We start from the raw sequence: 21,942 nt of genomic DNA on the forward strand, positions 1-21,942 counted from the left end.
ACGTCTCGAACTCAGCTGACTGAGGGGCATCTCTCCATATACAACATATTCTCAAAATTACACAGATAATAATAATAAAAAAGAAAACGCTTTGAAGTTTAGGTTACAAGCCCACACAAAATACCTGCCATACACCACAGAAGTAGTCATCCTCCTAAAAAAAGAAGATGCATTCGCTTTCTCTATTATAACTACCGCAGAAAAAAACCACACAAAGACACAAAAAATATTTTAGACTCAAGATTTAGGAAAATTGTAAATCACCAGCAGGTTACCTGCACAATTACTTTCTTTTATAGTAGTCCTATGTCGCGTTTACGAACAAAACGTGCAAAATGTGACCAATTCAACCCCAAAATCTATACGGACGACGAGAGATGCAGCAGGTAAATAAATAAACTCGACCGCTTGACGGATAGGCCTCAATGGCGAACGGAAGTGATGAACCAAAACCGGTCAGCCAATCAGAGAGACGGATTTTGAGGAGGAGGATGATTCCGTAGGGGGTGAGGGTGTTCCGGAAAAAAAAGGGGGGGGGGTTCTCTTAACAATGAATGACCCTACTTACAGTACACAGGAACTTTGCATCTTCTATCCTACGGCGCCTTGTGATGTCTGCAATTGTTCTCAGGTAATCAATCCTTAATACTGACTTTAATAAAAAAAACTCGGCAATGCATGAATCCGATGTTCGGTTTATTAGGGTGTTTACAGAGTATAGATTCAGTTATGACTATAAATAGCCTATCGCAAAAATTGCTTTGGTGCCTGTTTAGGCTGCCAGTGATTATACATTCGTTTTTACACTCTGAAGGTGTTGAACTAGTTTTTGTGCTCACTAACATACAGTATATTAACAGGATCTGCATAGGTATGTCATTACAAGTAAAATATATAGGCACCTACATTTCGAAAGAACTGTCCTGGCAAAAAAAAAAAAAATAATATACCAAGGATAACACCAACATAAACAGTAGGATTCGTCGAACAAAACTTAAAAAAAAATATTCCTTGTGAAAAAAATGAATAAATCTATACCTCGTTACCACCAGGCCCAGGCTGAAATAGGCTTGTAAACTTTTAGATCCCCATCAGCAATATTTTGATAAAAAACGCACAACCAATAAAAAAAATATGCCACAGTTGCGTTTAACAACTACAAGCACGATAAAAGTTTGACCCCTTTAAAACATTAACTTAAGTGGCAATAACCTTTCGAAACTCGTCGTACTAGCGAAACTTACGCAAAATACTTATTATAAAATATTTTGGCATAAAAATAGATATCTACTGCAACCCGACTTTATTTCTCACACTCCAGATATAAATGAGGTCATTCACATCTAAAACGGACATTTTCAAATACTCGTTTCTCCCGTGCAGCATCCAATATTGGAACGAGTCATCCGGAGATCTGGTGTCTAAGGATGTGAGCTCGCAGTGTTTTTAAGCTCTCACTAGGTCCTAACATTGTAGACATTTATATTCACACGCACCTGCAGTAAGTGATTTTCGATCATGTTTGCAAGCTTTTCTAAGCTGGTTGTGTTTGCTTTGCGTTCCTCTTCAAGCAGCCGACGATTCGTATTTATTTGTTTCTGATAGTTTACGCCGTCTCCTCATTTGCCCTTCCTTTACTGTGATGCCCTCATGGGCACTGTGGGGTATTTGAACTGAATAAATAAACAAATAAAGAAACAAGTAAGGTGACGAGTTAATAAATTGATAATATTATTAAAAATTAATTAATTGAATAATTTATTAAATAATTATTAATGAAATATTTATTTCTCCCTTCTTGCCTTGGTACGATTTCCATTGGCGCTGCTTACACAGATGGTGCCGCTCCATTAACTACTGCGCTATCAGAACCGCCCTCTTGAGCCGAGCCAGTTACTACGGCTATAGTCAGACTTGCGACTCCTCTTCTCACCGAGGCGTCCTCCTGGGCCCAGACGGTTCCAGCAAGGGCAGCCGAGGGCGTCGCTACGGCGTCGGAAAAGACTCTTTACCCCTGGACAGGGACTCGCGGCCCTGCCCTCCAGGGAAGAAAAGAATCTACGCAGCACCTGCACCTGTTGCTAGACGCCAGAGTGTCCTATAACAACGGCCTTCATCAGCGTCTGCAGACACTGCACCTGCTGCTGGGAGCAAACATGTCCTTTAACGGCGGTGTAAAAAGCTCGGCTGAAGATGAATCAGCTTAGCGAACAATTCGCCCTCAGCTGGTAGCTACATGAATGAACATATTTTATTTAATTTCTTTTTGAAAACTAATCAGTTGCATTTTCCACTCTTTTAAATTCATCAATACTCTTTTAAACCCAAGGTGTTAAGGGTGGTTCACACACTTGCGATTGACTATGAACAACTGCGCTACAACCGGTTCTTAAGCCTCTCGTGACTGCTTACAACCGACCGTCGGTTGTAAGTAGACAGCTGTAAGCAGTCACAAAGAGTTTAAACAACGGTTGTAGCGCTGCTGGCCGTATTCAAACTCAAATGTGTGAAGCAAGCTTTATTATATAGGTATGTTTTCTAGTACGGTTAAACTTTTTTCTGGAATAGTAGTGGGACACTTCGCGGGTTTCGCGCCGTCGACCGCGCTCCATGTAGACGCGGGCCATTTTCGGCACTCCGCCAAAACATTTTGTATTGACGTGATCCCGCTCCACACGAGTCTGACTTCACGCCGCGCCTTACGTGACCTAAACGATAATGATTCTTGACGAATGGGAACAGGGGGGGGGGGGGGGGCAAAAGGCAAACACAGAACTTCAAACAGAGCTACGTGACTTGTGCGCGCTGAAAAGATCTGCCTGGTCCTGGTATGGATACAGGGACCTCTCCATTTCCAGTGGAGCACTATACAAACTGAGGAAACCATTTTGTATTCTTGCCTGTAATTATATACACAAAACAAAAACAACACACGGATTTTCACACAAATACCAACAGCAGTGAAGGGTTAAAAATCAGCCAGCTTGGCTGATAAATGAACACGCGAAACTATTTTAAAGGTAGGCAGCTCTCCAAGAACGGGCAACCACTCAAGGGGAGGCTGTTGACGCCTTGAACACTTCTTTAAAAAAAAACACATATGTTCAACGAAATACTTATACACGGGGCACACGTTTATATCTGCGCTGCGTACCACCATACGAGACTGCCAAATACTGTGCAGGCCCAAAAGCATTATCATGTCATAGGGCACATTGTCGTCATCTTCGACAGTAATGAAACGAATGCCCTGAGGCGTTAAAGGAATATGTTTTTTAAGGTTCCTTTAAAGTATATCCCAGAAAAAGATTGCGTCCCTGAAGTCTAGCAATACGTAATCAGTGGAATTCGGTTTCTTGAATAGGGCGCAGTTCGTTGATCATGCGATCGTTACTCCTTTTCCTACTAGCAGTGTTTTAACCGGAAGCGTTTATTTATGTATTTTGAAGAAAAAGTTTTCATACAGGCGGGAAGTATCGTTTTTTTTTTTTACCTGCTTTAATACATTTACTTTGGGGCCTGCGCTGCACGACGCATAGTACAATGAAACAGGAAACAACAAATCAAATATATCCTTTGACAACCTTTTCCGCGGAACATCGGGCAAATTCTGTATTAAAAAAAACGCCCCGCTAAAAAAACGACAAGCACCAACAACTTCCTTGAAGGAGCTGTGAACACCAAAACTAACGTCGTCACACGAGGCCACTATTAATTCGAAGAAAACATGGTGGATTCTTAAATTGAATGAGAGTACGGAGAAAAGGGTCACATTGATCGCGAAGAAAGAAACCTCTTAACCAGCTGAGCTAACCCGGAGTTAGACGTCAGTAGAGATAACGGGTTTTATCAGCTGCTACCAGTCTAACACTAACAACGGGGAACGGCCTGCACTTGAAGGTTACGATGTTAATGCAATTAACGCAAAGTTTAACGCTATACTTTGTCTCATCCTACGATAGACTAAAGGCCAAAGCCACGGGCCGCCATGTCCAATCACGTTCCACGCTATACTATGACAGGCTTAACATTGATTAGGGGTGGACGAATAATGCTTGAATCCAAAAGCGCCACATCATTTCTATAGCTTCGACGCTACAAAGAGCCTATATGTCGTGGCTTTCTTTGCGATGTAAAATTGTTGAGTCACTCAGTTCTCTTCGATTCGAACCACTGTCCACCCGTCCCCTCATCAGTGATTCGAGACGCAAGCACCGATACATGCATCGAAGCGAAATACCGCACAATTTCTGAGTGGCTCGTGATTGGATCTGGCGGTCTGTAGCTTTTGCCTTTAGTCCATCGTAGGGTGAGACGAAGTATAGTGGGCTGAAGAAAGGACCGTTTATTCTGTCCAGCTCGCTCCAGCTTCGCATTATTTGCATTAACACGTCACTTGTTACATGGCGTGAGCTGACACCATGACGGGACATTGTCATGTCAAGTGACGTTGCAGAGTGACGTCACACGACGTAATGACGTCATGTGACGCCGCGAGTCATGTGATGTCATGATGTCACTTGACAGCATGACGGCACCTAGAAACATAAACAATAAAAACAAACCGTTTTCGCGAATTATATAAGCAAAATTCTCGGGCGATAAAACCAATAGAGCTACACTTTGTCTCATCCTACGATGGACTAAAGGCCAAAGCCACGGGCCACCAGGTCCAATCACGTTCCATGCTATACTATGACACGCTTAACATTGATTAGGGGTGGACGAATAACGCTCGAATCTAAAAACGGCGCATGATTTCTGTAGCATTTACGCCGCAAAGAGCCTATATGTTGTGGCTTTCTTTGCGATGTAAAATCGTTGAGTCATTCAGTGCTCTTCGATTAGAACCACTGACGACCCGTCCCCTCATCAGTGATCCGAGACGCGGGTACCGATACGTGCATCAATGCGAAATACCGCATAATTTCTAAGTGGCTCATGATGAGATCTGGCGGTCCGTAGCTTTTGCCTTTAGTCCATCGTAGGGTGGGACGAAGTATAGGAGCGTGTTAAGCAGGTGAAACCACAGGCGTGAAATTAGGTGGAGATCCACGCATGAAACTTGAGTGTGCGATTTTGGAAGTGTTCTTCAGTGACCACAACGTGGTGTTAGCTTGTGTCTAACACCATTGGATAAGACGTTCAGCCAGCCACGCCAACGATAGGGTTCATCCATTTTCACGCACTTTCGTCATTCCCAGGATTTCAAACTTGGGCGCGCGATTTTTGAAATGTTCTTCAATTACCACGAGGCAATCATAGTTTGCGGCCAATAAGATTGATTAACATATTCACGAAACGCTTTTTAGTTAATACACACTCAAAGGTTCGAAAACGCTTTGCAATTTTCGTTCGGTGTGTTATACTGTTTGATAAGAAACGGGGCACGTGGGGAATTTTCGGTGCCCTCGCACCGATACCATTCATTCAGTCCGTCTGCTCCGAAATGGCGCCTTAGCGGCTTTGCGTGATACCTCAGCTCTTGCACTGTTTCACCTTACGGGTTGCGTAAGCGTCCTGATTTTTCGTGCTCATGCCTCATCTGGAAAGCTGAAATGCAATATGCTGTCGATTGACATCCGTGACACCTTAAGGCTCTATGCTGTCTCAGTTCGTCGCCACCTGGGGCAAAACTAGACATCCGAATGCTTTCTTTACAGCAACAGCTGTTAGGAGGGGGGAACGTGCTCGGGGCTCCCCAGGGAATTGTGTTGTCGTCTCTCCTTAAAACTTCCGGTTCCTTGAGCTTGCACGCGCAGCCAGACGGTAGTCGCGGAAAAGCAACGAGCGGTTTTTGGATGCCATGCCTTCGAAAGAGACGCCGTGCCGTTCTCACTTGATAACGGCTCTAGTCGACATCGCATTGTGCCGGCGCATGCGCACGACCATCCTAGCAGACGAACTTGCAGGCCGTATGGCTAGACCTCGGAAAGTTCAATGCGATTCTCAGTTACGACCGGGTGAGGAGGCTCGTCGTAAACGAAGTACGGATCAGGCACGGGAGCGGATGGACTTACCATCCAAGTGTGGTTTGACAGCTGTTGCCGAGAAAATGCTCTTCAGCAGCGGACGCTTAGCTCCTCCCAAGTCAAATATGTGGCAAAGAAGTTTGTCACATCGCGACTTCTGTTCGATAGAACAGAAGTCGCGATTTTCATAAATTTTTACATTGTCGGCCATGGCCCTGCAAATTCATGCAATTGAGTAATTTGTTTCACCCGATTTTTACTAAGAAACGAAGTGTGCTCTACTGACGTCTAACCCCTGGTTAGCTCAGTTGGTAGAGCGCTCCACTTGTAATGGAGAGGTCCCGGGTTCGATACCTGGACCAGGCCGATTTTCTTGGTCGCACACCAGTCACCTATTGTGTTTAGAGATTTGTGTTTGTCCTTTGTCCCTCTTGATCCCCTTCTCCAGGGATTATTTTCATCATTCTTGTCCAGCTCGCTTGCACCTTTGCATTTAATTGCATTATAATCAAAGTATTTACAAATTTAAAATCGTTCACTGAAAATCGCATCACTCAATATCCGCATTTGGTTCCGCAATTATTAAACATACGAACGGTAGTAATTGATAAAAAGTGTACTCCTCATTTTTTGGGAGGCTGAAGTGTCACCGACTTACTAGATTTGAGACTTCGATGGCAAGGAAGTCGCGCACGTTTTGTGTCGACAGGGTGAATAAGCGGGGATTTAGTTGAAACGACTCCGGAAGCCAGCCACCGCGTCTTCCTGCCAGTTAATTGGAGGAAACGTTCGTGTACTGGTTTACAATGTTAAAAAAAGGAAACAACTCGAAACTAATAAGAGACCAGCAATCACAGAACATATTGGAACCCCCAGGATACACGGAGCTGCTTTCATTGGTGTGTTTACTACACAAGTGAGAGGTACTTGAATTTCGCTTTGCTATTTTTGATTTGATGGGACATTCCTTTCTTAGTTTTATTTTGTCCGAATCATAATAAAAAATACACCCTATTCGCCGTGGTAGATGTTGGAGTGGGGTAAAGCGCTGGATATTTTATTTTCAGCATCCAGCTTTTGTATTGGCGAAGAGAAGAGCAGACCCCCATGCGAACGCTTGGCACCTCAGCGCTAGAACTGTTTGTTGGAGCGTGCACGTGCGGTTTCAAGCTTTGGTGAAATCTGCTACGAATATCACTTCACTAAATAAACATGACGCGTGAAACAGGCTTTACCGCGTATTACCCAAACAGCGCATGAGCAAGCTGACGAGCAGAAGGATCCTAGATCTGCACGTTCTGTCCCAGCCTTTCCTACCCGTGAAGTCACGAACGATGATAATGGTAGCTAGAGAAGCGCCTCCTGTAGTTTGCACACGCCGCCAATAGTGCCTGGAACGCGTCTCCGGCTGGTGTGTTTACCGCACTCTAACAATATGGTACTTCGCTTTTCGCCTGACTATAATAAACACCATAGAAGTGTCATGCTGTCGACGGTCGCGATCGTGGTGGCGTCTCAGCATTTGTGGTGGATGTGGCAGACGCCTGTTCTGCTGCAGGTCACACTCCAGCTCGAAAGTCCACGGAAACTAAGGCAGCCAGGAGTTGGGTCCCCCCGACAACAGCGACACTCGCGTTCCCTCGTTCTTTCTTCCCCTCCAAAACTTCCACGCCCGACCGCTAGGATCGGGACATACGAGCGCATGACACAGAGAGCCTAGATTGAAGAGAGGGTCAGTATCCAACCACGGGGAGCGTTTCTGGCAATCTAATGGCGAACGCCTCCTGCGAAGATTAGTCGGAAGTGCGCATGCGCTGCGTTGTTACGTGGTGAGGAGAAGAGCAGGCGGAAATGCGGAGACGCTTGCAGGGAACGCTTTTGCCTCCACCTCGAAGCTCGTGTTTCAAACGCGGCCTATAAGCCACGTGACCCCGATCCAGCAGTTGGAAACTCTCTGTAATGTAGGCTTTATATAGCATGACGTTCCGGCCTTTGTGACGTCATTTGTTGCTACTCCGGGCGGAATGCGGAGGGCAAGTTGTCTGCGCCGGAGTTTCAGTGACGTCAGAACGACGCCAAGCTTTGATTGGCTTTGATTGAAAGGGTAGTGGATAGACCTCAAGTTAGATGCCTTGAGGTCCCACTATTTTTTGAATCAGCCAATCAAAGCCCTGCGTTCTGACATCTTCGCAACCCCTGTACAAGAAGCAGAGGAACTTGCGCTCGGTACAGGACGAACACTTTAGTCGGAGCCGTGTTTAAGGCAATGTAGTTTCGACAAAGGACCCTTCAGTGGCCAAGAAGAGAGCGCACGATAGGACTGCTTTGTCGGTTCTAAATAAAAAAAAGAAATATCTGAAATATGTTTTTATGGTGTTTATTATAGTTTATCTCTCGCTGGCTAACCAGTGAAACGGCTGTCGCTGCTGATTAAAGCCTAGCTTCCGCCCTCATCGGACATGAAGGGCAGGCGGCAGCCTTGGGTGCGAGGTGGAAGCCACGGCTGCACTCTGCCGATAGCACCGCAGGAGATTATACAATCTCGCCGGCAACGCAGCACGTACTGGGTCCAGATCGCGCTCGGAGCAAACAACGCCGACGATCGTGGAGGGACAACGTATCAGCTAACATTACGGGAGGGAATTCTCGTGTTTGGTCTACCCTTTCGGGCTTTCTGTGCACAGACTGTGAGCGCCGGTTCAGTCAAACGCTCTTTGTCGCAATGGGTGTTCTCCGATGGATCAGGGTGACGTCGCTTCTGCCGCTCTTCGTGGTGATCTTCTGCATGGCTCAACTGAGTCTGGCAGCGCACTGAACCAGTGACTATTGAAATAAAAGAACGTACACGTTCTATCCTAGAAAGCAGATGTGGCGCGTGTCAGCGTTGAATATCTGTTCGTACCATCGTATGTTTTGTACTTTGTAGGTCCATTGGGAAGCCCGTATTTCCAGCTTGTTTACTAAGAGCGACGCCTTGCAGAGGGTTGGGCAGTTGTCTGCTTAAGAATGTCGTCGTCAAATTGACGTGTGCCGATACTTCTATTTCTTAAAGCCACAGTCCTGCTACTCACACTTCGTACAACCGACATCGTGGTCACAGGCAGACATGATCATAGAAATATCTGCAGATACGCATCAAGCATATTCGAACCACGTCTGCTCCATGCATATGTATACTTCAAACAAGCCTCTCTTCAGACAGTGTTTGCATGCCCGATGTGACAGTGATACAGGCAAGAAACACGCCTGTGACGGTGTCTGCATTCTGTCTTAAGTACGATGTTATAGCAGTGTGACCGCAGATTTACACTTTGAGTATATGTTTTAGATGTTATTTGCAAAATAAAAGGTGTCTCAGGTGGCTCTTTAAATCCACCGCCAAAATCTGTTTCTTAACCTATCGCGCTACGACTATGTGCAGCGTTACATTTTTTAATAAAATTTGCAAAGAGCGAATTTACCTCAGTAAAAAGAATAAAAAAGAAAAAGAAAGAAAGAAAAAGGCTCGACTCCTATGGTAACGCAACAAAGCCATTGGTTTCCAAACTATGGGGTGCCCTGTTGGAGAAATAGCGAAACCTGCCTCTGTTGCGTTGCGTGAGGACCGCGAAGCAGATGTTGGTTGCACTATTTCTCCACGGAGCGTGGTACCGCCGATGCCGAGAAGCGCTCCGATTGCAAACCGACAGTTAAAAACCCGTCGAATTCGTGCCGTTTTTCAGAGAGCCGTAAAATGCTTCGCGTGCCTTCTATCGTTCTGCAATTTGTTGATTTAGTGTTTTTCAATGATGCTGAGCAATTATGTAATTTAAACCATTCCCTTAAACACAATATTAAAAAACAATCTAATTATTCCGGACTTTAATAATTTTCCCAAATAGGCCCCTGGTCCAGGACCAAAACGAAACAAGCCTTTTTTGTTGCGAAGGGTAGTTTTTGCAATATTTAATTTTTCCACCTTTCGTGAAACACCCTGTATATATACCTATATTACGTACATATACAGGGTCTTTCAGAGAACGCAGGCCAAATCGCTCCTGCGAAAACTAAGCATCGCACAGAAAAAGGTTGATGCCGTGTTGGTGTCTGCCCAAGAGCCTATTTAGAAAAAATAATGCATAGAAAAAATAGTTTTTGTTTTGTTTTTTAGAAAGTAACTTTTTATTTGTTCACATAAGGTCCATAGTTTCAATTAGAAACTTACTGGGCGTCATCAATAACCCCTATATCAACCCTTTTTAGACAAGTATAAAGCTTGCCGAGCATTTAACAACGCTTTGAAAAACCCTTCAATTCTGACGTGTACTTCGGTTCCGAATTCTTATCCGAGCGCATCTTGGGGGCAGCAGTCCTGCCCTCCGACGGCTGAATTACGGAACCAAGGCCAGACAATTCGCGTCTCGCATGGCCGCCAGCCCGCCTCCCTTCCCTCTCTCGTAAAAAAACAAAGAAGTGTAGCGCGCGCGCGCGACCAGGCGATGAGGAACGCCTCGCTCTTCGAAAGAGCATGGCATTGGAAGATTGAGCTTTGAGTTTTGCGCTGACCTTAATTGTCTCTGCGCTTCAGGGCCCGTTTGCTCGAAGCACTAACCGCGGCTAAAGTTAGCCGCAGTACCTAGGACAGGGATTTTGAGATCACGTGACTGGCTCGGTAGGGATGCGGGGAAACATGGCGGTGCCCCAGTGAGTGAGCGCCGCTCGCTTTGGAACTAATATGTCGTTGTGGTTGCAATATCGGGCGCGTTAGTCAGCCACGAATGGTGCAGGAGGCTTTCACTTTGCCTTACCTCACTTAAGCCGCAAAGCATGGGCAATGACATCGCCGCATTTTTTAGATGGTGTTTCGATTCTGGGCACTCCTAAGCCTAAATGAACCCGATAATTGTCGGCATAGCAACGTCTTTGGAAAGCGGATTGTTGATAGCACACAAAAGCAGACGGCGTCCCAACTGACCTTTTTTTGCCTTTTTTCTAAATTATCCAAGCACCGAGGTGCATGCTACGACTGTAGTTGCACGCGACGCACGTGCTGGCGTCTGCAGTAGTAACCGTTCTAAAGCAAAAAGTATAAAACAAATTTTGCCTTGCACGCGCGTTCGTTAGAGCCTTATTATGATTTTTTACTTCAAATCTTTTATAAGAGGAAGGCCAGCGCGCGTGAACCGTAGAATTACAATTCCAGCGTTCTCCTCGCGATGCTTGGATAATTGAGAAAAAAGTCTGTCGGGACGCTGTCTGGTTTTGTGTGCTATCAACAATCCGCTTTCCAAAGACGTTGCCATGCCTACAATTATCGCGTTCATTTAGGCTTAGGAATGCGCAGAATCGAAACACTATCTAAATAATGCGGCGATGTCATTGCCCATTCTTTGCGGTTTAAGTGAGGTAAGGCAATGCGAAAGCCTCCTCCATTATTCGTTGCTGCCTAACGCGCCCGATATGGCAGCTACAACGACATATTAGTCCCAAAGCGAGCGGCGCTCACTCGCTGGGGCACCGCCATGTTTCCCCGCATCCCCACCGAGCCAGTCACGTGATCTCAAAATCCCTCTCCTAGGTACTGCGGCTAACTTTAGCCGCGGTTAGCGCTTCGAGCAAACGGGCCCTGGTGTCGGAGGTATATATATATATATATATATATATATATATATATATATATGCACGTATCTGTGAGGCTGAGTAGTTTGAGAACAATGGACCGGGAAAATGTAATAAGTCAGAGATCCGTACTTGCGGAGTTGCTGTGCTAGGAGTTTATCGTATGTATTACGAGTTTCACCGAGAGGCTCGGCTTCGTCAGGAGATGGCATACATGTCATATGTATGCCATCTCCTGACGAAGCTGAGCCTCTCGGCGAAGCTGTCGTAATACATAAAATAAACTCCTAGCATAGCAACTCCGCAAGTACAGATCTCTGACTTAGGTATATATATATATATATAGCTGAAAAACAGATTCCCTAAAGGCCCTGTCACATTGAGGAAACACGGCGGAAACATGAACAAAACATGTTTCTCAACAGTCGGGAAACATGTCGGCTGTCGGCTTTGTTGCCCGACAACCCTGTCACATTGATGAAACAGCAACACAACATGGACGACAGCAACAATGTTGTCTCGGTGTGACAGCTTTTGGCAACGGAAACCTCGACAACTTGTGTCGGACGACACGTGTTGCCCATTTCGGTGGCTGAGCAAATTTTTTTTCCAGCAACACGGCAACATCTATATTTTTCTGTACAAATAGTCGCACGAGAATACTTCAATAATAACGTCAAGCGTGAAGGGCAATTTCGAACGCGGCTTCTTGCGCGGCGGCAGCTGATCGTCAAAATCATCTGAATCGATGACACAAAGAAGCACCCTGTCACACTGCGGAAACAGTCGGAGAACTTTGTCCTTCAACAAGAGGAAAACATGTTTTCGGGGACCCTGTCACATTGCGGAAACAGCAACAGTCCGGTAACATGTTGCTGTAGTCCGAAAACCATGTTTCCCAACTTGTTCTCCGACACTCGGGGAACATCCTGTCACACCGAGAAAGCTTGTTGGGAGAACACAAATTGCCTCCTCTCCTGCGCGCTGCCTCCCTTTCTCTCTCGCCCTCGTCTGCTACAAGCGCGAGCTCCGGGCTTTCAGCGGCTGCATTTACATGGATGCGACCGTAGCGCATCGAGTCGAGATTTCACGATTTTGATAGGTAGCAGCTGGGTAGAAGAGGAAGAAGCAAGAAGACAGGCTGTGTGTGATTGGTCCCTGCTCGATTCGATGCGCTACGATCGCATTCATGTAAACGTAGCCAGCATCCCTGCCAAGCACGCGCGCTCGTGCAGTGCAAGCACTGTTCTGGGCCAGATGCTCGCGCGGCTGCGTCTGGACCGAAGCTGAAACGAAGTATAGGCGGCCAGGCTCAAATCCGCTGGCTCCGCTCGCCCCTTGAATCGTTGCCATTTTGGATCGCCGTCTCATCGCCGTCGCTCTACCGTAGTCGATTCATCAGCCGCGCGAACCATCTCGTGTTCTCTGGATTTGGCGGTTGCGTTCTGCTACAGGGCTAGACCCTTGCAGGATGGCATACGCGCCGGCCACAGCAGCAGCTTCTGCTTTGGTGCTTCTTTGTGCCATCCATTCAGATGATTCTGACGATCAGCTGCCGCCGCGCAAGAAGCCGCGTTCAAAATGGCCCTTCACGCTTGACGTCAATTATTGAAGTATTCTCGTGCGACTATCTGTACAGAAAAATATAGATGTTGCCGTGTTGCTGGAAAAAAATTCGCTCAGCCACCGAAATGGGCAACACGTGTCGTCCGACACAAGTTGTCGAGGTTTCCGTTGCCAAAGGCTGTCACACCGAGACAACATTGTCGCTGTCGTCCATGTTGTGTTGCTGTTTCCTCAATGTGACAGGGTTGTCGGGCAACAGAGCCGACAGCCGACATGTTCCCCGACTGTTGAGAAACATGTTTTGTTCATGTTTCCGCCGTGTTTCCTCAATATGAAAGGGCCTCAAAGCAGAAGCTGCTGCTGTGGCCGGCGCGTATGCCATCGTGCAAGGGTCTAGCCCTGTGGCAGCACGCAACCGCCAAATCCAGAGAACACGAGATGGTTCGCGCGGCTGATGAACCGACTACGGTAGAGCGACGTCGATGAGACGGCGATCCAAAATGGCAAAGATTCCAGGGGCGAGCGGAGCCAGCGGATCTGAGCCTAGCCGCCTATACTTCGTTTCAGCTTCGGTCCAGACGCAGCCGATGCTGCAAGCGCGAGCATCTGGCCCAGAACAGTGCTTGCACTGCACGGGCGCGCGTGCTCGGCAGGGATGCTGAAAGCCCGGAGCTCGCGCTTGTAGCTTAGCCGAGCCGGCCGGGCAGACGAGGGCGAGAGAGAGAGGGATGCAGCGCGCAGGAGAGGAGGCAATTTGTGTTCTTCCAACACGCTTTCTCGGTGTGACAGGATGTTCCCCGAGTGTCGAAGAACAAGTTGGGAAACATGGTTTTCGGACGACAGCAACATGTTTCCGGACTGTTGCTGTTTCCGCAATGTGACAGGGTCCCCGAAAACATGTTTTCCTCGTGTTGAAGGACAAAGTTCTCCGACTGTTTCCGCAGTGTGACAGGGCCTTAAGATGTATTGATATGGTTATTGAACGACGTTCCGAGTGGGGACCGCTCTTCATCAGGTCATGGCAATGTGCAGACGGTCAACAAATACCCCCCCTCCCCCCCCCCCCCTCGGATACGAAAAAATAATTAAAAAAAGGGGGAAAAGAAGGGAAGGAGAAAACGGGGAAGGTGTAACGGTTTGCTATGGTTGGCGGTCGTTCCTATGCACGGGTCTCAAACCGCCGCAATCGACAAGCCTTCGCCGCGTCCTAAAAAAAAAAAAAAAAAGAAGAGAAAAAATTTAATGTGGGAGTTAAGGAAACACAAGACCAAAGACTAATCAGTGTAGTACGGAACGGCGTTCCTGGAACGCGTTGCTTTTAGGAGGAACGTAGGAATGCCGCCGTTCCATTTTGTATCAGTGGAACTGGAACGTGAACTCGTTACATTTTCACTGGAACCAAAAAAGAAACGGCGTTCTTTGTTTTTTTGTCCAGGGGGTATTTGTTATTTTATTTCTAAGAGGGATATATTGAAAGTATAATAAAAATATTTTGACGAAGAGCAGAATCTTATTAACGTTTTGGTTAGGTACTTATCTTAAGGTATATTTTCTGTGGTCCTCGCTTGGTAACAGTAAGGGACAGGAGAACTATAGTGGACATCGATTCTTTTCTCAGTGATCTTGACTGCGGCACAAAAAGCAATCCTTTAGTTAGAGGAAAAGACACAGAAAGAGGGACGTTTCAAATTCAGCTTCTTTCTTTGCTTCCACGAATCCTCATACACCCAGAAATCTAACCCCGACTACAGCCATCACTGAACTTCCACAGAGAGACCTACATTTAAAACAAAAGCACAGGTTACCAGGCATGCGACGCGCCCTTGTATCCAGAACATTGGTCACTTAAACGACACACAAAAATTAACCTTTATTCCTTTTCCTCTTGTCCCTGACCATCCGTCTTAATAACGATTTCAACCTTCACGCAGAAGGACTTGAAGTTTTCAAGTCTGACCTTTCAAAAGCCCCACCCTTCCCTTCACTTGATCGTCTTGCGGACAGCAACATCGAGGAGCTTTGTTAGATCGAAACGTATGCGGTTGTCGTAAAACGCCCGCTCAATGTGGGGTAACGGTACATTTGGCTCATCGGAATTGCACACCGCGAACATGAATAGAAGGTAACAGCCGAGGTTTCTAAACGTGATATATCAACAAATAAAATCCTGCTTCCGCTTGCTTTCTTCTTCTGGTGCCCTTCCATCACGGCATTCATATTCGTATGTTACCATTTGATAAGATAGACAAGAAAATATTAATAAAAATCTGTCCTCGATCTAAATAAATACGGTAATCAGCAAAATGCAAATGTAACGTATATGTAACGATACGTTCCATTTTTTAACTGTAACGGGAACGAGTTCCTTTTTCACATATGGAACTTGTAACGGGAACGCGTTCCAAGGATCAGAAGGAACGAGGAACGATTTTTCGTTCCTTTTTTGAGGAACGTGTACAGCACTGAGACTAATACAGCTTGCGCAAGTGAGTTATACGGCCAGGGGGACATCATATAAGGGGTTAATCTTTGCGATACGTCGGATAATTAACTAAACTTTCCTAATGAACATTTTCGTTAGTAAAAACAATTATATGGTTTCAATTAGGAACATGCTGAGCATAATCGAAAACCACTATATGAGTTAATTTTAGAAGGATTTGAAGCAAGTCCGAAACTCGGGGGCGCACCAAAGGTACCCCTCGTGCTGCAGGCGGAAGCCTAGCAGTGGCAAAACGCGGATCATTAGATTATCATCCCGTTCCGTCACTGCTAGTTTTGCGCCTGCTTTAGAAGCGGTAACTTTAGTGCTCTCTCAAGTTTCGCACTAGCTTCAAGTCGCTCTAAAATAGACTTATATAGTGGTTTTCGATTATGCTCAGCATGTTCTTAATTGAAACCATATAATTATTTTTACTAATAAAAATTTAATTAAAAATGTTAGTTAAGTATACTACTTATCGCAAAGATTAGCCCCCTATATGATGTCTCCCTGGCCGTAATACTCACCTGTTGAAACTGTATTAGCTTATCTTTACGGATGAGCTAATATATATATATATATAATATCAGTGTATTGCCAATGCAAAATTCTAATTCTACTTCTTGATTCGACTTCACGTGCTTGCAGTCCTGAGCAGCTCCGATGTCTGTTAATCAAAGTCGCACGCCTTAAAAAAACATAAAAAACAAGTTTATTTTTATTTTTAACGAATTGAAAAACTTGTGTTCTGTGAAGTGCCTCTGTAAAATATAACGACAAAAGCATTTGCCGCACTGTAGCTGTATTTTCAATCCTATATAGAAATTATGCAGTTTTGTCTATTGACAAAAGTGCTCTCTCAAAGTAAACGGCGCCTTTTCACTTGACCATTTAACCAGCGTTAAAAATCCCTCCTAACAAAAAAAAAAAAAAAAAAAAAAAAAAACGCTGATTAAGGTTTTTGCCACACTATATCTTTATCTATAATTAGGTTCGGAGTTTTCGGTTTAAACCTATAAAAACCGATTAAAGTACGCCGAATCCATTTTCGGAATTTCGGTTTCAATCGAAAGAGGTCAGTTTGTAGGTTCGGCGTTTTCAGTTTAAACCGATAAAAGTACGTCTAATTCGTTTTCTAAAATTTGGTTTTAAGCGAAAAAGGTTAGTCTTTTAGGGCCGCGTCGAAATGGGTGGGTGATGGGGCGGGGAGGGCACAGAGGGCTTTACAAGGTTCGACATTGTGTGACGTCTTCGTGATTGCCCCCTTCCAAGGCTCAACATGCAACAAAAGAGGTCTTCAATTGGCCTTGGCGGGACATATGTGTCCTTTCTGTGATAGGGCTTAGTTTGTCAAGTTCCTGGTCCTAAAAAAAAAAGAAGTTCGGGTGTCATGCACCGTCTCTCAAACTTCCCGGTGGTTGAAAACATAAATACAATTATTTTTTCCTTTTTGCAATTCCGCTGGTTCCTGGACGGTCATCACCTTAGACGGTCACTTCATCAAAATGAGAAGGAAAAAAAAAAAAGCGCGCTAAAGATTATGCCCGCGAATTCCGCGATTTTGAGGTGTGTCCTGACGGAAGTTGTAGCGAAGACCACGTATGTATCTGTGCCGTTATTCTTTGAGTGATCACAAATATCACAGCTACAAGGATCATCTGATCCGGTGTCCGATGGTGTTTCTTTCATATTAACCGAAAAAAAGCGGTAAACTTTTTTTGGAAATAAAATAAAATAAACACCGAAAAAATACGCCGAATTTTGAAAAAGTAAAAACCGAAAACGCGGAACCCTATTTATAATCCTTTAGGTAAATTCTGCCATTTTTGTCTTTTAACACAATCGCACCCTCAGAGTCGACTGCGCCTTTTCACTTAATAACTGCAGTTAAAAATATTTCACCCTGTTTACGTCATGGTGTGAACAGTTCAGGTACCGGTTTTTCTACATTTTCGTGTGTTTCGCATATGTTTTTAGCGTTCTTTGTCTGTATCACTAGTCGCATTTATTGAATCAGGTTTAGATAGGTGTTTGCATCATACTCGGAGGCGTAACAGCAAACATGTGATAGCAATTTAATTACTTTGTTTCTATTTGCCCGGGTGCTTGTTCTGTGCAGGAAAGTGCAGTACAGGCCAGTTTTCTTGCAACAATACAAGGTGCATAAAAAAACTCTATGTTTGCGACGGCGACAACGACTGTGGCGACGGTAGCGACGAGGAAGTTTGCGGTGAGTGCTTGGTTTTCGTACGTCCCGTTTGATCATTATTCCGAGCAGTTTTGCAGCACTGCTGCTAGGCCCATACGTGAGCTAAAGTAACCGGTATTTGCAAGCAGCATTAATATAACTTGGTGCAGCAGGTGAGGTATCCGCAGAAAATGTGACGGTTCTCTTTTATGACCTCTGGGAACTCACTCAGACTGTTCCGCATCGCCCAAACGGTGGCAACTGCTGATACAAAAGTGTATTCTTACAATCTGGTCTCTTTTGAACGCTACTCTGTACTCTACAAATGCGTACCATGGAACCCCGCAGGACTCAAGCACTGGCAACCTACGACGAAAAAAATATATTTCATAAGCAGATATTTTTTTTTTTCGCAATCGTGTTTTGGTTGGAGCGCTCCCTGTTTCCAATATAGTCAATGATGAATAAACAAAGGCGAGGTGTGGCGAGTGCCGTGCATCTTATTATGCCGCAGCCAACGGGATTGGGACATGAGCCGATGTGAACGCCAAAGGACCAATCAGGAGGCAGGAAACGTGAACGTAAAGATAGGCCACGCCCCTGCGCTTCTTAAGCTGTTAACGCCTATAGACGTTTCCAGCGCTTATTACCCATGCGAAAAGTGCTTAGTCACTGGGCCGTGGACGCATGCGCGACGTCTCATATTTCGTGCAAAAGAGTTACTGCGCACGCTCAGAACGCCTTCCACAGTCCGGTATACAAACATGGCAGCGCCCAGAAGGCGATTATTGGAAAGGTCTATGCGGAGTGCAAGTTCGTCTGCTTCTTTTGCAGACGAACTTGCGCTGCGCATAGTTCTGCTAAGGCGAAAATGGCGAGTTATGTTACGTTGTAATTAATTTTAGACTACGAGGAGCACGAGCCGCAAGTTCGTCTGCTTCTTTTGCAGTGGTTGTGGTGGCGTCAGAATGCCTAGCTCTGATTGGCTCTTATTGAAGGACTGTAGGTAGATCTCGAAGCAGGCTGCCTTATGGCTATCATTTCAAATCTATGGGAAATTATAGCCTTTGGTGTTGCGGAAAGTGCTTCAGGCACATGGCGAAAAAACGATGCTTAAATATATAAGAGGTGCACGTGCAGTACCCTACATTTAGCGAGCTGTGAATGTACGGTCATCAACAATTCCGTTTGCGCACCCTTCCTCTGTCTTACAAGGGAAGAGTCAACAAGGAAGGGCAGAACCATGACTAGCAGGAGAAAAAGGAAAATACAACAGAATGTAGGGTTCATAGACTTACAAGGTTTCAGGAAAGGGGGGGGGGGGATGGATAGAAATAGACCATATGCGGAATGTAGAGCGCCATCTAGTACCGCGCCGAGAAGTACGGTTGCCATCTTGGTAACGGCGAGAAAACGAAACCAGTGACCCGACTGGCAAGGGTGCGTATATTCGGCACCGATTTGAAATCCAGGGGGCGCGGCCAATGACGTCACGGACGTCCAAATTCTATTTGGTGTTCTTTGACGAAAACACGTTTTATTTTGGATGCCGCCGACTGCATCTTGAAACGTCGGTCGGTCGGCGACTGTGTGCGCGTGGTCGGGTGCTCGGCAGTGTACTCGAGTGGCTAGTGTGTGTCGACGTACCGCCTGTGCTCGTCGCGTATCATTGCTGACATCCAGAAACAGTGTTTTCCAATTTCGTTCGCCCGGTGCCGTCGGTCACTCCTGTTGCAAAAGAAGATTCGAAGTGACTACAGTACCGTGACCGTCCGACGGTACTCCACCGACGGTACTTCGCGTACCGTCGGTGGAGTATCTAAAACTGAAAAAAAAAAAGAATGTTGTCGACGACAGTGTTAAAAGCTCGAGCTAGTTCCTTTGGATCACGCGGCACGAGCGCTCCTGCAGCGGGTGCAGTCATGCCAGTCAAAGCTACTCGTTCGCCGCTTGCACGGCCTTTGCAGCTATTCTATGCAAGGTTGATAATCCGTCGTATTACACACAGGTACAACTCCGGAAAAATGCGTACGAAATTATTGCGGCCGGGCTCTGTCGCCTCCGGTACACGTAATCCTGACGTCAGTATGAACCAACTAACCCACATCGCCACACATAATCTTCATTTGCAACAGGAGTGACGGGCGGCACCGGGCGAAGTTGGAAAATGGAGAACGCTTATTTTGATGTTCCTGAGAACGCGACGAGTACAGGCGGCAACGTCGACAACACGCACCAGCGCGGACACCGTCGAGCCGCCGAGCACCCGACCACACACACGCCGAGCGACCGACATTTCAAAACGCGCGGCATCCAAAGTAAACGTGTTGTTGACGTCAAAATAAGTAAGACGTCAAAATGCAGCTATTTTGACGTTCGCGACGTCAGTGGCCACGCCCCCTGGATTTCAAATCGGTGCCGAAAATACGCAGTCGACCGGCAAAGACCCCATGTAAAGAATCGACCGCTCTTGGCGCGAGAGATGCGATGATAACGCGTTTTTGCGTTCCTCTGCGGATGCAGTGACAAACCTTCAATTCATACGTGACGTGAACCCAAACGTGAGCAGGGTTCAAAGGTTTTTCTTATTTTTATTTGTTACTTGAGACACAGCTTTTGACAAAAACAGTTGGTAACAACGCGAAGAAACATGCGGACGTTACCGCGCGGCGTGAGGCCATTTACATCAATTGAACTGGCTGGGACAGGCTATTTGGAAGCTGTCGCCTGTCGTTGTTGTCCGTCCTTGTTTCTCTTCCTCATATTTAGGGCCCTAATCTTTTCACGAAATTATACCAAATTTGTTTCTGAACTTTTTTTTTTTTTTTTCCTTTTACACACGTTGTAGTGTCGGCCTGCATGTTTCTTGATGCGCAAGCAGCTCAATGAATGCGGATCAAGGCTGTTAAGCGAGGCAGAAAGATGACCGTTTTAACTACGTCACTAACCATAATTGAAGATGCGTACGGTTAACAGTGAACAACAAAAGCTGAAAGCACCACAGAGTCCTCGTTTTGATGTCATATAATAAAAAAAAAACTAATAACTTTGGAACGCCAGAAAACAATCTCATTGCATAGCAGCGATTTCTATACACATTGATCTGGCGTCCGTAAACAAGGTTTGTAAAACACCTCTAAAATAAACAAGCGAGTTTGTTCATATAATATTCGTGAATATGTAAAGCACGGTCATAAGAATAGAAAATACAACAAACACGGACGACGTGTCTGTTTGCTTAACGTTCACAGAGACGTTTTATCAGGACATCCGGAGTCCATCAATTCATGTAACCTAATGATCATCATAATCCCCTCTCCCTACAACCTTCCCACAACCCCCCTCCCTCCTGCCTCTGGTTCACCAGACTATAGTCAGGCGAACCTTTCTTATCTATAAAGACACGATTTCAATCAATCAATCAATCACAGAAACGGGATTTCTCTTGTTGTTGTTTTTGCCGAATGCCATGTTTGATGTAATCAAAAATGGCGTTCCACAAAAAAAAAAAAAAAAAAAAAAAGAACAGATTTTGACGAACTTAAGTCAAACGTGGCGTTCGATTTAGGTTCATCGCAATGGCTGAAACCTCGATGTAAAGACTTCGATATACAACATGTACACAGGAGAACCGCCAAGCGGTCCGGATCATCCAAAGTTCAGTGTGTCATCACGTTCCTATCGCCGTCTGCACGCTCAGATTCAAATGGCAAAACACCGTAGGCCGTCTTCTATTTTCAAATAATAACGAACCGTAGACCAGATGAAAGTATATGCTCGCTGTCTTCAGGATAACTGCGATGTGAAGTAATCATTCATAAGCTTCTAAAGATGATAAACTTAATGGGTGTTCAGGCTCAATTGACTCAGTGTAAACAGGAGATTCAAGGTGATGTTAAACATTGTAACCACTAGAAAACGCTAACTTGTTATGTCTGATTTACATAATCCGACTCTGCTTGAAATGATTAGTTTCGACGTCGAGCACCGCAGTTTCCGTCTATAATTATTTTTGGAGCACGAGAGACCTCGCAAATGATAATAGCAAGCAGGATCACCATCACGAATCTTTAGGCCATTCACAAAAGCTATGCGATGCTAGCGGAACCAGTTGGAGCTCGTGTCATAACATTGAA

The 21,942-nt window shown here is 45.5% G+C and overlaps 1 pseudogene; it reads left to right on the forward strand.

Annotated features, from left to right (window-relative positions):
• The window catches only part of LOC8028327, an 89,211-nt pseudogene that overhangs the window by 56,566 nt on the left and 10,703 nt on the right, over window positions 1-21,942 (forward strand).

This window comes from Ixodes scapularis, unplaced genomic scaffold, assembly GCF_016920785.2.
Source record: "Ixodes scapularis isolate PalLabHiFi unplaced genomic scaffold, ASM1692078v2 PGA_scaffold12__126_contigs__length_90152505, whole genome shotgun sequence".
NCBI classification, from domain to species: Eukaryota; Metazoa; Arthropoda; class Arachnida; order Ixodida; family Ixodidae; genus Ixodes; species Ixodes scapularis.